At 36.5% G+C, this 17,018-nt stretch overlaps 1 pseudogene; it reads right to left on the bottom strand.

Annotated features, from left to right (window-relative positions):
- Positions 1–2,819: 2,819 nt before the first annotated feature.
- On the bottom strand, positions 2,820–3,772 carry LOC100402788 (elongation factor 1-gamma pseudogene; annotated as a pseudogene).
- Positions 3,773–17,018: the final 13,246 nt, after the last annotated feature.

Here is a 17,018-nt window from a genome sequence, read left to right as displayed (position 1 = left end):
AACTACTTCAGCTAGTTTTCTATATTGGAAAGACAGCCTGAATATAAAGCCAATACATAGAAGAAAAGACAAAAGCGAAAATCAAATAGAAGCTCAGAGAAAGCTCTGAAGGAGCTTTCCGGTTATTTCCGGTCTTTTCAGATAATTGAGCTAATAAACTCCATTTGTTGTTTAAACCAGTTTAAGTTACATTTTGTTTCTTTTAACCAAAACAGATGTTCATACACCAACACAATAAAATTCAGACACAAAATCTGAAGAACGTGTGTGTGTAAATCTGATAATTTCTCACTTCTCTGTGTACAGCGTGATTCTTTAGCCCAGCACTGCTCAATAGAACTTTTTGTAGTGATGGAAATGTTCTATATCTATGCCGTTCAACATACTAGCTATTAGCTATATGCAACTTATAAGCATTTGGAATGTGACTACTGTGGCTGTGGACTGAATTTTTAATTTGATTTAACTAATGCTAAGTGTTTCTATATGGCTAGTGGCTACAGTATCAGACAACCCAACTGTAAACTAATAAAATTTTCCTTGAGTATAACCTAGTCTTTCCACCCACCTTCCTTTCGTCATCTTGTTCTTTCCACTTGGAATGCCTTATTTTCTTTTGTCACATAAATAATATATAAACATCCTTATAAGTAAACTTCAAATGCCCCCTGTTCTGTGAAGCTTTTTAAAATCACAATGTCTCGAGCTATAAACATCCCCAATGTTTTATTTTTGATTTTTTAAAATTCCCTGAATGATCTAGTTTGAGTATTTGTCCCCTTCAAATCTCATGTTGAAACTTGATCCTTAATGTTGAAGGTGGGGCCTGATGGCAGGTATTTGGGTCATGGGGGCAGATCCATCATGAGCTGTCCTCACAATAATGAAGGAGTTCTCGCTCTATTCATTCCTGTGAGATCTGATTGTTAAAAACAGCCTGGCCCTTCCTCCTCTCCCTCCTCTCTCACCATGTGATGCTTGCTCCCCTGCACCTTTCCCCAGGAGTGGAAGCTTCCTAAGGCCCTCACTGGAAGCAGATGCTGGTGCCATGCTTCTTGTACAGCCTGCAGAGCTGTGAACTAAATAAGCTTCTTTTCATTGTAAATTACAGGTTCAGGTAATTTATAATAACATATAAATATATAAAATAAATAACAACACAAACAGACTAAATTTTGTTTTGAAAAATTGATATTTAAGAAGCATTGGTTTTAAAAGAAGAAAAGTGGATGAGCATATTCATATTTGATATTCTAAGGGAATGTTAAAATAATTCCTGTAAATACCTAAGATAGACCTAACATCTGTCCCTTTCTCCAAGTCATACTACTATTAATATTGGTTCTAAATTAATACACATGAACAATTTCCTTTTTTCTCTCTCTTTTCCCTTACATGCACCAAAATGGCCATGTGATCATGTCTTACACTCACTCCAAGCAAATTGAGGAATCTTCACTGTCAAATGAATAGAATTAATTTTTTTTTTTTTTTTTTTTTTTTTTGAGACGAGTCTTGCCCTCTCACCCAGGCTGGAATGCAGTAGCACGATCTCAGCTCACTGCAACCTCCACCTGCCAGGTTCAAGAGATTCTCCTCTCTCAGCTCTCCTAGTAGCTGTAATTACAGGCTAGCACCATGGTACCCAGCTAAGTTTTGCATTTTTAGTGTGGAGGGGATTTCACCATGTTGGCCAGTCTGATCTCGAACTCCCGATCTCAAGTGATCCGCCCACCTTGGCCTCCCAAAATGCTGGGATTACAGGCATGAGCCACTACGCCTGGCCAAGAATTGATTCTTTTAAAAAAACATTCAAGCCTCTCCCTGAACTATATTCTCAGACTTAAAAGCAAACACTTCTGATCCCACCACATCACTGCAACTTAACGTTGCTCATCACCATCTCTGAACATATTCCACAAAATCCCATAATCCTTGAACTAGCAGATCAAATTTCACCTTCTCCATTCTGGATGAATAGGGACACCTTGGAGCAAATTCAAAAAAGTAACAGCAATGATAGACAGGGGCCTTAAAAGCATGTTCTTTAAGGAAAGTTTGAAGAAATTGAGATGCTTACCATGGAGAAGATTTAATGATTGGAGAGCTGTAATGGGAAAATAGATTACACTTCTTGGCCAGGTCCAAGAGCAATAACTATGGCCAATGCTTGGGAATTAGAAGAAGACACTTTTGGCAAAAATGATTAAGAACTATTTCACCAAAGACTGGTAGAATCATTCTTGTAGTTTTTAATTAAAAATTCTTTTTTAATCAAAAAAGAATTCTTGTTCAATTATAAGATTCTTTTTTAATTGAAAAGAATTCTTTTTTTACTTGAAAAATTAAAATTCTTTTCAAGTAAAAACAAATATTGTAATTAAAAATAATTCTTTTTTTAAATCAAATAATTCTTTTTTAATTGTTCTTTTTTCAATTCAAAATGGAAAATGTTTAAATCTATCAAAGACTGTGCTATTTGCTTTTTACATGCATCATCATATGTGAGTCATTTAACAAGTCTGATAGTTGTTATAATTCCCATTTCACATTAAAAAAAAAAAATAGACACTTAGCTTAAATACATTCCCCAAGATATCACAGTTATCCCTTGGAAGAGGCAGCATCCAAACCCACTTCCATCTGACTTCAGAGTCCATGCTATCCAGCGCCTAGTAACTTGTCCTAGTCAACTGCCCATCTTTGGAAGTGTGAAAATAAAGTCTAGATTACACTTGGGGGAACAATAGAATGGGGTTCTAAGTAGCTGATGAGCAGTTGAATGAAAGCATCTTTTTATTGTCAATGTTCAGTTTCCTTTAATGATCCCCATCTTCGCGAAGGGCAGGTACAGGTCGATAGGCAATAGTATAAAATGATCTCTTGGAGATCTTGCCCTGACTGAAGGATTGCCCAAATGCTTGAAGATCCCCTCCCAGGAAAAGTACTCTCTAACCAGTGTCTGGGTCTCCTTGCTTCCACAATCCAGTTTCTGCTTTTTATATAACTCAGAGTCCACCTGCCAATTTGGACTCAGCAGAAAGGAAACTCCTGGCCTTGGAAGACCCAGACTCCAGAAATGGAGCTGCTATTGTTGATTCCAAAGAAGATGACAGTGGCAAAGGCATCCTCTTCAGCTTATCCAATAGCTGGAACATTCCAGCGATTCATGAAGAATTCATGAAGGTCTGGATGAGTTCTTCAGGGAAGCGATACTCAGAGTACCACAGGGACTAGCCATCTTTATCAAAGTGTTCCCCCAAACATGGCAATGCCTCAGAGCGTGGTCCTTGATGGAGTACTTGTGCTTAAATTCATCCAGCTTAAAGATATTCTTGAGCTGTTCACATTCCTTTATCTCTGCCTCAGAAGTAGAGACGGTCACCTTTTTCTCCTCCTTCTCCTCCTTCTGCTCGGCCTTCCCACTCTTTCCATAGAGAGTCCTTTTTAGGCTGGCTCTCTGCAAGCATTTTAACATCAAAATGGGCTGTGTTTTCACATAGTTTCATTTCCACCCAAGACAGCCTAGAACTGGGGCTGGTAAAGGTAGGTGAGGAACCAGCAGTTGGTAATGGGAAAGGTCTGGTAGAAAGAAAGCTCTAGAACCTACCTGCTTACAGAGTCACCACAAGGTGCAGATAACTATAATGTCAGCTAACGTCACTTGTTCACCCACCAGAAAAGTCCCCATCTTCAAGTGAGCATCCAGCGGCTCCAGACCTCACCTCACCTCCTCCCCTGCATCCTGGGTGGCCTGTTTGTTGTGGTGCATTTTGCTCAAGGTGGGAACACCCAAGTACTGGCCATGATCAACAAAGCTCCCTCATGCATCGCCTGGGCTGCTGCCTCTGAAACACTTCCCCTCAGCTCCTCATTGCTCACACAAATAGCAATAGCATTGCTCTCTCACACAGAGAATCCATCACCACCCTCAAATGTTAGAGTCTTGTGGGAAGGAAATTCAGGGGTATGGTTGGTTTTGCTAAAGTGGAAATGAAGTTGTTCATATAGCACGCGAATCTGAGCCCTGCATTACTGACCAGCAATAAGAACGTGCTCATCGTACATTTGCCCTCTAGTTTTCAGGACATGTGTTCAGCCTCCTAGTCACCTTGGTAATTCCATAGAGAAAGGTCAGTCTCTCCACACTGCAGCAAAATAAACAAAAACATCTTTTTTTTTTCTTTTGAGACAGTTTCACTCTTGTCACCTAGCCTGGAGTGCAATGGCACTATATCTGCCCACTGCAACTTCTGCTTCCCAGGTTCAGGTGATTCTCCTGTCCCTACATCCAGAGTAGCTGGGATTACAGGCACCAGCCACCACATCAAGCTAATTTTTGTATTTTTTTTTTTTTTTTTTTTTTGAGACGGAGTTTCGCTCTTGTTACCCAGGCTGGAGTGCAATGGCGCGATCTCGGCTCACTGCAACCTCTGCCTCCTGGGTTCAGGCAATTCTCCTGCCTCAGCCTCCCGAGTAGCTGGGATTACAGGCATGTGCCACCATGCCCAGCTAATTTTTGTATTTTTAGTAGAGACGGGGTTTCACCATGGTGACCAGGATGGTCTTGATCTCTTGACCTGGTGATCCACCCGCCTTGGCCTCCCAAAGTGCTGGGATTACAGGCTTGAGCCACTGCGCCCGGCCAATTTTTGTATTTTTAGTAGGGACCAAGTCTCACTATGTTGGCCAGGCTGGTCTCAAACTCCTGACCTCATGTAACCCACCTGTCTTCACCTCCCAAAGTGATGGGATTACAGGCATGAGCTTCCACATCCGAGGGAAAACATGTTTGAGAACAATTACAACCGTGAGATTTTAGCCTTCCAAATTATGAGGGAACTTTAAGTTTGGACTAGTTTCACAACTTTCAGAGATTAGTTTAACAGGATAATTATGGTGGAAGCAGCAGAATTAGCGAAAGCAGAGTGTGATTTCTCCCTTTATCCTATGTATGCCAGCATTACAGATGTGTCTTATTCTGCTTTATGTTAAAGTTCTTTACATTTAAGGTACTTCAGAAGTGGACAGGGAATGTCAACACCCATGTTAGCCCTTGGAGAGATGCAGAACCTGGTAGAATCTATTTCCTTTCATTCCAGGCACCACTGTAATAAGGCTCATCCCACCATTACTCGGACACTTTTCCTGGAGGTGAGTAAAGACTTCCTTGTTTCTAGATTAGTAAAGCATCCCAAACTTTATCTTCTTAGATCTCTAAGCAGTAGCTAACAAACCAGAAGAGTTCCTTTTTTTCACAAACTCTCTCCTTGGTTTCTATGGGATCTAAGTATCCCCTTATTTTCTTTTTTCTCGAGTAGCCTTTTTGAAGTTTCTCCTGCACGGCTTTTTTTCTATGTGTGGTCCTCAAGCACCTACATACATGCTTTTCTCTTCTAATCCTACCCACTATCCCTGGAGAGTCATCTGCTCTATGGCTTTTGTTTTGCTTTTTCCATTTGTAAAATGATGACCCCAAATCCATCTCTCAAGTGAAGTCCTCCCTTCCAGTCTTGAGGTTTATATTTACTCATACAAGATTCCTAATTACCAATCATCTCCAATGTAAAGTCTCAGAATCACTTTAAATTCAACATGTCCAATATGGAACCCATGATCTTCCCCTTGCCCCCACTGTACCTAGCTCTCTTCACTGGGTACCTACAATGCTGGTTAATATACCACAACCACACTGCCACCAAAAACAGAAACATACTTGACATTTCCCTTGCCCTCACACAACAAATCAAGTAATCACTGACACCTGTCAATGGGACTGACCGAATATCATTCGAATCTAGTAGTTCTCTATTGAAATGGCAATGCTTCAGGGAGGCACTTTGTAATCCTATGGAAGACTGAATGTCCTGGTGGTGGTGTACTCATTAAAAAACGTATTATATTATTACTTATTTTAATTCTTATTATTAGTCTTAAATTTTTATGAATTTATGAAATTATGTGTCAATAGCATATTTCATCTACTGATTTTAATAGAATGGAAAGTATATTACAAAATATATGTCAAGATTGCAGCATTAGGGTTGATAAAGTTACAAAAACTTACTGCTCAAGTCCATCCACTTAGTTACATTACCAATGGCTCTAACCCCATCTCCAAGCACTATCATCATGGACATTATTATGATAGCAATGTGATTATGATGATAATAATGATTTCCTAAAGGGTCTCATTGCCTTTGGTCTTGGCTCACTCTCATTTTCTACTACTGATCAAAGAAACTGGAAAATATAATCTGATCATGTTACTTCTCTATTTAAAATCCTTGCATATTGCTCTTAGAAAAAGTCCCAACCATTTAAAAAACTTCACTGAATTCTGGATGAGTCAAGCCCTAGGTATTTTTCAGTTTATCTTTATTCCACTCCATGACTCCTTGCTTCAAGTCCCTGTGCTACTACTGAACTACTTAAGTTTCTCATTTGTTGTCATGCTTTTTCCTACCTGTAAATCCTTGCCTGACTCCCACTTATCTCTCACATCTCAGCATAGATAACTTTCCTTGGGGAGATTTCCTTTGTCTTCCTTTATCTGTGCACAATATTCTATTATAACAATTATAATGCTGAAGCATAATTCCCTGCTGATTGTTCGTTCCCCTCCCCCCTGACTAAAATGTAGGTTCCATGGTGGCAGAGATCCAATCTACCCTTGTGCACAGTATATTTCCTGATAGTTTGCAGGTTACAAAATATCTGCTGATAAATGAACAAATTAGAAAAATAAGTATATGAACAGGAACTAGGTTCCCATATTTCAGACTGGAACGCTGTTAGATCCATTTTTATTAATGGTTTTCATATCAGATAGAAGTGAGTTTAAGACCCAGTTCTGCCACTTACTGGTAGATTGACAATAGAGTAGTTAATTAAAATGTTCACATCTTAGTTTGTTTTATTGTATCATTGCTGTTGTTGTTTTTTTTCTTTTTAATAATTTATAAAATGAGAATAATTATATCCACGCTGACCTACATTTAGGGGTAGGGTAATTGTAAAGAATGCTTGAGTTCCCACTTGGGAGCAGGCATTAGGAATGGGATTTATTTTTGTTATACTCTACTGAGCCATTCAATCAAGAGAGACAAAAGGATACCTGATAGTGTACAAGTTGTTTGGAGTTTTTGTTTTTTTAAATTCATCTTTTGACTCTGGGTTGCTGTTTATGGCAGTTGCTCACAGATCAGTCACAAATAGCTTGGGGAAGGAGGCATGTAAAGAATAAAGGGTGGTGGCCAGATTACTTCTAGCCATCCTCATGCACAAACACATACCTATCTGTCATGTGTGGAAGTGCCTCAAATGTGGGCCCAGCCCAGACTTCAACAAAAGCATCTGGTTTCAAAGATTGAGGGAATATAAAAACAACCTCAGAAATCACTTCTTCAGTCACAGAATACCAGGGCTAGAAGAAACTCTAGTCATTTTTCCATCCAAACTTTTCATTGAAAAATGAAGAAACTTGGACCTAAGAAGAGGGGAAAGAGGTATTCAAGATTACCCAGAAAGTTTGCTCAGAACTGGCATATAAACATAACCACCAGTTCACATATAGTCTAGTCACTAACACCACCAACAAGGCTATTATAATTTTTCCTTTATTAGAGTATAATTTACACATAGTTAAACATCAAAGTATATGTTATATACAGTTTAAATTTACTCTTTTAAGTAAGTTTTGTGAGTTTTGTCAAACACAATTTTGTCATCAGACTATACTCACAACATAAAATGTCCATTATTCAAAAGAATTCCTTTGTGCTAATTGAGAGTAAGCTTTTCCCTCCCTGCTCAGAACCACCAAAGTTCTGCTTTTTGTTGCTATAGTTTTTCCTTTTCCAGAACATTATATAAATGAAATTAGAATTATACAGTTGTAGCATTTTGATTCTGGCTCCTACCACTTAGAATAATACTTTGGAATTCATTCATGGTGTTTCACAGATTAGTGATTCATTCCTAATGGTGCTGAGTAATATTTTATTATGTGGATGTACTAGAGCTGAAGTTTAGGGCTATTACAGCCACTGTAAACATTCATGTGTGGTTTTCATGTAACCATAGGTATTGATTTCACTTGAGTATATATCTAAAAGTGAGATTGCTGGGTATATATTTATAACCATATAAGTATATACCCAGCAAGATATATGGTCATAAGTATATGGTTATATAAGTTTATATACTTATATACTTAAATATATACTTAACCATACTTATATGGTTTTACTTATATTTATTTTACTTACTTTTTTTTTCTTTCTAAGACTGGGTTTCACCATGTTGGCCAGGCTGGTCTTGAACTCCTGACCTCAGGTGATCCGCCTGTCTCGGCCTCCCAAAGTGCTGAGATTACAGGCATGAGCCACCATGCCTGGCCTATTTAACTTTATATGAAACTGCCAAACTGTTTTCTTACATTACATTCCCACCAACAATGTATGAGAATTTTAGTTTCTCTATATACTCTTTAGCACTTGCCACTTTAAAAAATTTTTTTAGTTTTTTTACGTGGTTTTTATTTTTTTTAGTTTTAGTTAGGTGGATAGCAATATCTCATTATGGTTTTGATTTTCATTTCTCTAATGTCGAACGGTGCAGAGTATCTTTTCATACACTGGTCCTCCTCATGTCTACTCTGAATTTCTATTCAAATATTTTGCCCCTTTTGTTTAAATTGGGTTGTTTTCCTGTTAGTTTTGAAAATATAATTTATGTATACCAGCTCCAAATCCTTTAACAGATATATGAGTTTTTTCCTAATTTGTGGCTTGTCTTTGCTGTTTCTTAACAGTGTATTTCTGTCTTTGTCAATCATGTTTTTGGTATTAAATCTAAAAAATCTTTATCTAATTCAAGATACAAAGATTTCCCCCTGTAATTTTTTTCAAGAAATTTTAGAGTATAAGATTTTACACTTAGGACTGTGACTCATTTTGAGTTACTTTTTACATAACAAGATATAAATCAAGATTTATTCCTTATTTCTTTTTGTCCAATTCCTTCCCCTCATCTTTTGAAAAGCATCTTTTCTTCATTGGTTGACCTGTGCTCCTTCATTGAAAAGCAACTGACCATACAAATGTGAGTACATTTCTGGACTGAATTCTGTTCCATCAGCATGCCTAGCCTTTCTATATTATAATACTGTTTAAATCACTGAGCTTTATAGAAGCCTTGATATCAGTTTGAGTGGTGCCTCAGACTTTGTTCTACATGGTTTTATTATTTTAAAAAATTTTTTGGTTATTCTAGTTATTTGCCTTCTGTTTAATATTAAAATTAGTTTGCTTGTTTTTATACAAAATAATGCTAGAATTAGGATTAGATCTCTGTTGAATCTATAGATCACTTTGGGAAAAATCAACATCTTCTAATTAATGAACACAATAAATATCTTCATTTATTTAGGGGTCATTTTTTGTTTCTTTTAACAGAACTGCATAGTTTTAAACAAATATAATTTGTAGTTATTTTGTTAGATATATCTAAGTATTTTATGGTTTTGGTGCTATTAGAAAAGGTGCATTTTAATTTCAATTTGCAGTTGTTCTGTGCAAGTATGTAGAAATGCAATTTGTTTTTGTGTATTAACCATATGTTCTTCAACCCTGTTCAATGCACTTATTATTTCTAATAGTATTTTTGTAGATTCTTTGAGATTTTCCACATAGCCAGTCATGCCTTCTGTAAATACTGAAGTTTTAACTTTCTCTTTTTAATCCTTTTACTTCTTTTTCTTCCATTATTGCACTAGTAAGGACCTCCAGTTCAACATTAAAAAGGAATAGGGAAAGAGGATATTTGTTTCTTGTGCTTGATCTTAGAGGGAACACATCAATCTTTCATCATTAAGTGTGATGTTAATATCTTTAAGTGTAAGTCTTTGTGGATGTTCCTTGTCACGTAGAGAAATTTTCCTTTTATGGCTAGTCTTCTGAGAGTTATGTGCATACTTAAACACATATATATATGTGTGTTTTATATATATATGTTATATATATATATATAACATACATATGTATATTATATAATAAATATTGAATTTTGTCAAATGACTTTTTTATATCTACTGAAATGATTATATAGTTTTTTTATCTTGAATCTGACCATATGGTAAATTGGATTTATTAATTTTTCAAATGTTGAATAAGATTTGCATTTCAGATATAAACACTACTTAGTTGATTTGTTAGAACTTTCTTTGGGATTTTTATTTTTATGTTTCTGAGGGATATTAATTTGTAATTTTCTTGTGTTGTCATTTCTCATTCTGTTTTTGACATCAGGGTCATGTTAGCCTCACAAAATGATGGGACCAATAAGCTCAATGAAGTGTGCTCAGCATCATTAGCCACTAGGGAAATGCACATCAAAAGCAAAATTATATACCACTCTGTACCTACTATGATGACTAGAATAAAAAAGATGCAATAACAAGCATAGGTCATAATATGGAGAAACTGGAATTCTCATAAATTGCTGGTGGGAATGGTTTTTTTTTTTTTTTTTTTTTTTTAAGATTGTTTTATTTATTTATTTATTTATTATTCTTTTTTTTTTTTTTTTTTTTTTAATTTTTTATTGGATTATAGGTTTTGGGGTACATGAGCAGAGCATGCAAGACAGTTGCATAGGTACACACATGGCAGTGTGCTTTGCTTTTCTTCTCCCCTTCACCCACATTTGGCATTTCTCCCCAGGCTATCCCTCCCCACCTCCCCCTCCCACTGGCCCTCCCCTTTTCCCCCCAATAGACCCCAGTGTTTAGTACTCCCCTTTCTGTGTCCATGTGTTCTCATTTTTCATCACCCACCTATGAGTGAGAATATGCGGTGTTTCATTTTCTGTTCTTGTGTCAGTTTGCTGAGGATGATGTTTTCCAGATTCATCCATGTCCCTATAAACGACACGAACTCATCATTTCTGATTGCTGCATAATATTCCATGGTGTATATGTGCCACATTTTTCCAATCCAGTCTATTATCAATGGGCATTTGGGTTGATTCCAGGTCTTTGCTATTGTAAACAGTGCTGCAATGAACATTCGTGTACATGTGTCCTTATAGTAGAACGATTTATAGTCTTTTGGATATATACCCAGTAATGGGATTGCTGGGTCAAATGGAATTTCTATTTCTAAGGCCTTGAGGAATCGCCACACTGTCTTCCACAATGGTTGAACTAATTTACACTCCCACCAACAGTGTAAAAGTGTTCCTTTTTCTCCACATCCTCTCCAGCATCTGTTGTCTCCAGATTTTTTAATGATCGCCATTCTAACTGGCGTGAGATGGTATCTCAATGTGGTTTTGATTTGCATCTCTCTGATGACCAGTGACGATGAGCATTTTTTCATATGATTGTTGGCCTCATATATGTCTTCTTTCGTAAAGTATCTGTTCATATCCTTTGCCCACTTTTGAATGGGCTTGTTTGTTTTTTTCCTGTAAATCTGCTTGAGTTGTTTGTAAATTCTGGATATCAGCCCTTTGTCAGATGGGTAGACTGCAAAAATTTTTTCCCATTCTGTTGGTTGCCGATCCACTCTAGTGACTGTTTCTTTTGCCGTGCAGAAGCTATGGAGTTTCATTAGGTCCCATTTGTCTATTTTGGCTTTTGTTGCTGATGCTTTTGGTGTTTTGTTCATGAAGTCCTTGCCTACTCCTATGTCCTGGATAGTTTTGCCTAGATTTCCTTCTAGGGTTTTTATGGTGCCAGGTCTTATGTTTAAGTCTTTAATCCATCTGGAGTTAATTTTAGTGTAAGGTGTCAGGAAGGGGTCCAGTTTCTGCTTTCTGCACATGGCTAGCCAGTTTTCGGTGGGAATGTTAAATAGTGCAGATGCTTGGAAGAGTCTGGAAGTTTCTCACAAATTAGCAATTCCATTCCTACATGTATACCCATGAGAAATGAAAATATATGTTCATTCATACACTTATTCAGGAATGTTCATGGCAGCATTATTCATAATAGCCAAATAGTAGTAGAATAAACCAAGTGTTTATCAATAGGTGAATGGATAAATAAAATGTGGTATATCCATATATTGGAATATTATTAAGTAGTAATAAAGAATGAGGGGCTAATACATACTATTACACAGAATAACCTTGAAAACTTTATGATAAGTAAGAAAAGCTGGACACAAAAAGCCACATGTTGTATGATGTATTTTATACAAAATTTCAGTGGCAGAGATAATTCCAGAGTCCCACTAGAACAATAGCCAAAGGTCAAGCCAAGGAATCAGGCATAAACAATGAAGGCAGTTAAGAGTCCAGTGGCTTTTGTTTTTGTAGTAGCTGGAGCTATGGCTGAGGGTGGAGGCAACATTCCAAAACAGTACTATGTCATGCCTCACTCTGGTACATAGGATGGAGTGAAGGGAACATTAAAATATAACTATAAATTAATTACATGGGAATAGTGACTCCCCTAAAGTAAGAAGACCACAGTATAAAATTAGTAGTGTAAATATTTCTATGCCAATTATGTATAATTTATCTATAACAGATAAGGGTATAATAATACCTAAATTACAAGTTTTTGTGGATGCAAATGAGGTAATAGATACATAATTGATAAGAAAGCTATACATTAACAAACTATAAGTTGAAAACTACAAATTGAAGAGTAACTCTGATTAATCAAAGTAGGTTTATCTACTGAGTCAATAATAGAGGTAACATCGATTCATAAAAAACTGTCACTTAATCTAACAGTAGGCCAAAAGATGGAAAATAAACATCTAGCAACACTGGAATTAAAAGCAGTTATATTAATAATAGCATTAATGTAAGCAATCTAAACACATTAATTATAAAACAGAGATAGTCAGATTATGCTTTTTACAAAAAAATCCACTTTAAATATAAGAACATAGATGAGAATAAGTGAATGCAAAAAGAAATATCATCAAACACACAAAAAAACTTAAACTGGTTATATTAATATGAGAACAGATAGTATCCAGAACAAGGAATATTATCAGAGATAAAAAGGAACATTATGACCAGTAAGGTGGTTTATGTCTGTAATCCCAGCATTTTGGGAGGTCGAGGCAGGCGGGTCACAAGGTCAGGAGATCGAGACCATCCTGGCCAACATGGTAAAACCTTGTCTTTACTGAAAATACAAAAAGTTAACTGGGTGTGGTGGCATGCACCTGTAGTCCCAGCTACTTGGGAGGTTGAGGCAGGAGAACCACTTGAACTTGGAGGCAGAGGTTGCAGTGAGCCGCGATCATGCCACTGCATTCCAGTCTGGGTGACAGAGTGAGACTCCGTCTCAAAAAAAAAGGGGGGGTGAACATTGCACATTGCATAATCAGAAAGGGAGTCAATTAACTAAGAAAACATAACAATCCTACATGTATATGCAAGCAACAATGGATCCTCAAATCTATAAGGTAAAAACTGACAGACAAGAAAAGAGAAGTATACAAATTTAACATTCTAATTGGAGACTTCAAAACGAATCTCTCAGTGATTGACAGAATAAGCAGATAGAAAATCAGTAAAGATACTGAAAACCTGAATATCACAATTAATGAAAATGACCTAATTAACCTTTATAAAATACTCCAACTTAAATAAAAATTTTTAGTATGTGCTATTAATCAGGATAGACTTCATTGAGTCATTCAACCAACTTAACAAATTTAACAAAATTGAAATAATGCAAAGAAGGCTTTCGTAACTTAATGGCAGTGGCAGGTATATAAACAATAACTTATGACTTAATATAATAGGGATGAGCACACAGGAAAAGTGACTAATTCTACCATGGAGTAAGTCAGGGATGTGTTCACAATGCCTTTCTGAAGGTTTTAATGTGGGAAGGATGAATTGATGGGGTTTGACTATTTCAAGCAGAACAATTAGGGTGATAAAATAAGTAAAGTTCTGGAGCAGGTCTGCTGAGGTAAAACAGGAGGTGACATGGTTAGAGATTGGTGGGAGGTGATAATGCAAACAGCAGTTTGTCCGACATACATGACACTAAGCTTCCTCTAGCATGATTTCATTTATACTTTATTTCATTGATATTTTATTTCATATTTATTAAAATGTTATGGGACTGATGCTCTTATTATCTTTATATTGAAGACGGAGAACTAAAGTTTAGAGAGTATACGCGAACTGCCAAATCACAGTGTTAGTAGCTAAGAAGATATTAAACTATTCAACAACTAGGGTGCAAATCCCAACCCAGCCTGGTAGACTGGCTATGAGCATCCCAGTACATGCCAGGTAAATACCAGTGCTGGTGAAGTCAGAAATTAAATGCAGGCTACCTGACTCTAGAACTTGTGCACTAAGACTACTCTATACTACTCCTAGAGTAAAGCTAGACATATTGATTGTGAACGAAATATGAAAGGTCTTATTTACATGCAGTCAAGAGCTATGAAATCATTAGAGAAATGACAGAGGATGTAAACATAATTATGTTTTAGAGTGATAAAAATGGCAGCAATGTGGAAGACAGCCTGGAATGGGGAGAGGCAAACATCAGAGACCTTAGATTGCTATTGCAAGAGTCAAGACAGTCCCAAGCTACGACACTTTTTGGGTAAGTCAAAGAAGTTGATAAATTTTAAGGATATTTGAGAGGAAAACTGATAGCACTTTGTGAGAAAATTGGTTCTGTGGGGAAAAAACAGTTAAAGAAAATTCACATTCTAATATAATTTGATGAATGGCAATGTCCTTATCTGAAATTCTAATTCGGAAACAGGAAGAGAGAAAAAATTCTTAGCTATGAATTTAAATACTTAATGATTTTTTACTCCCTACCCCCAAACATTCTCTGCTACTTTTTTCTTCTCTTGCACCTCCATTTTTTCCTTCCAATATGTTCATGCATTAAAACATATTTTGAGATTCAGTTAGTTCACTTCAGTCTTCACTTCTAATAACACTGAAGAATTTGAGGTTCATTCCTAGAAATATGCTGTGCTCTTCCATGCTTCTGCATCTTTGCAAATGTCATTCCTCCCACCTGAGGTGTCTTCTCCACACCTTGGTTGCATAGTGAACACCTACTCAATCGCTTTTCAAGGCCTATACAATGATATGTCCATGACCCCCTCCCACAGGCAATGTTAACCACTCCCTGTTGGGCTCCTCTAGGAATCTATTCACAACTCCATTAGCATTTCTCATATTTAAATTGCAATTATTTGGTTACTTGTTTGCCTCCTCAACAAAGGTAGGTCAGGGACTATTGTTTTGTATTTTCTTGTCCCCAGTGACTAGCAGAGTACTTGGCAAATAGTACAAGCTCAATAAATGTTCATGGAAAAAAGTAACTGTTGAATGGATGTGTGGCATGAAGATTGACTAATGTTTAAGCTACATGGAGGAAGGTGATTAGGGTACCAAAGAGTGTTACCACTCCTCGGCATGTAGACACCATGGGAATGGGACCCTATCTGAAACTGCATCCATCCCTTCCAACTCTAGTCTGAAACTTTAGCTGGAATGAACCAAGAACAAGCCAGGGGTTTATGATTTCCTTATGAGATTTGCAAGAAGAAAACATATTCCTGATGTGATACTAAAGAGGAACCAGAGCCCTTTAATAACTTCTAATTTCCACATATGATTTCAGCTTCTTTCATACTACTCTTTAATCATTTATGTAACCTCTCTCAGTCCTATTCTGCACTCCTGATCACAGGTTTTTTAATAAGAAAAGAATCATAGGGCTTCTCCAGGTAGATTCACAAATAAATTTACCAGATGCTCACCCAGTTAAATTTAAATTTCAGCTAAAAATATAAGAAAAAATTAATTTCAGCTAAACAACAAATAATTTTTAGCATAAGTATTCCTGTAAAATATTTGGTATATACTTATCCTAAAATAAATCCTCATTATTTATCTGAAATTCACATTCAAATGGGCATCATGTATTTTATCCTGCAACCCTATCTTCAGTCCACTTTCTACCAAGGACATAAAAGACACGATGTAAGCTGCATGTTTGTTATTCTAAAGGAGCTAAAACATAGTGAATGAAATAGACAAGAACTATTCAGAGGCTAATGAAAAAAGCAGAGTTGGCAAACAGGTTGGTAACATGGTGTTTCTTACTTGGCCCAGGCATTTTGCCAGTAGCATTCATGAGCACATGCAGTGCAATTTAACAGAATAGCTAAAAGCAGGAACACTGAAATCACATGTTCTTAGGTCCAATTCCTGCTCTGGCTCAGATACGATTTGTAACCCCGGGAAAACTCCTCTAAGCTTAAATTTTCTTAGATAAAAATGAGGATAGTAATGGTAGCCTCTCAACAACTTCATTGATACATTGTATCAATAATAATAGGCTACCACTGACCAGAGGAGGTAGCCTATTATTATCATTGGTGGTGGTGGAGGTGGTGGTGATAGTCCTAAAATGTTACTTCCTCCTCTAAGACAACTCAATGTAGACTAGACTAGACTAGACTAGAATAGTCTGTTACTTATTTTTCACTTAGTATTTGTAAGGCATTCTACTAGGTTTACAAGTTTTCTTATCTAATCTTCAATACAACACCAAGAGGTATCATTATTCCTATTTTAGAGACACTGGATCCAGGACACAGAGCAATTAGAAAATATTTTAAAGTTACAGTGTCACACAGCATGTAAGTGGCAAATCTGAAATTCAAACTCTGTTCTGTGTGATCTGAAAGCCCATGCTTTTAACCACTAGTGCCACCCCAAATTGTAATTCTTTTCTACTTTGAGAAAAAAAAAAACTCAGATGATTTTTAATTAATTCTGGAAAAATACATAAGAATTAAAACATATCTTATTTCCTTCATTCCTATACCTTCTTACCAAGCTAGAATCATGTTGTAGAAGAAGGTTCTTATCTTCTTCTTCCCAGAATGGATAAAATCCTCTTTCATAATCTGTTTCTCCTCTACCTAAAGTAAATTCACTTGCTTATGGCAGTGAAAGCTAAATCACAGCTTGTAACTGTTATTAATATGGCC

Source organism: Callithrix jacchus, chromosome 2 (assembly GCF_049354715.1).
Source record: "Callithrix jacchus isolate 240 chromosome 2, calJac240_pri, whole genome shotgun sequence".
In the NCBI taxonomy this organism is placed as follows: Eukaryota; Metazoa; Chordata; class Mammalia; order Primates; family Cebidae; genus Callithrix; species Callithrix jacchus.
Note: the sequence above shows the minus strand (reverse complement) of the source record. Positions and strands in the feature narration are given on the sequence as shown.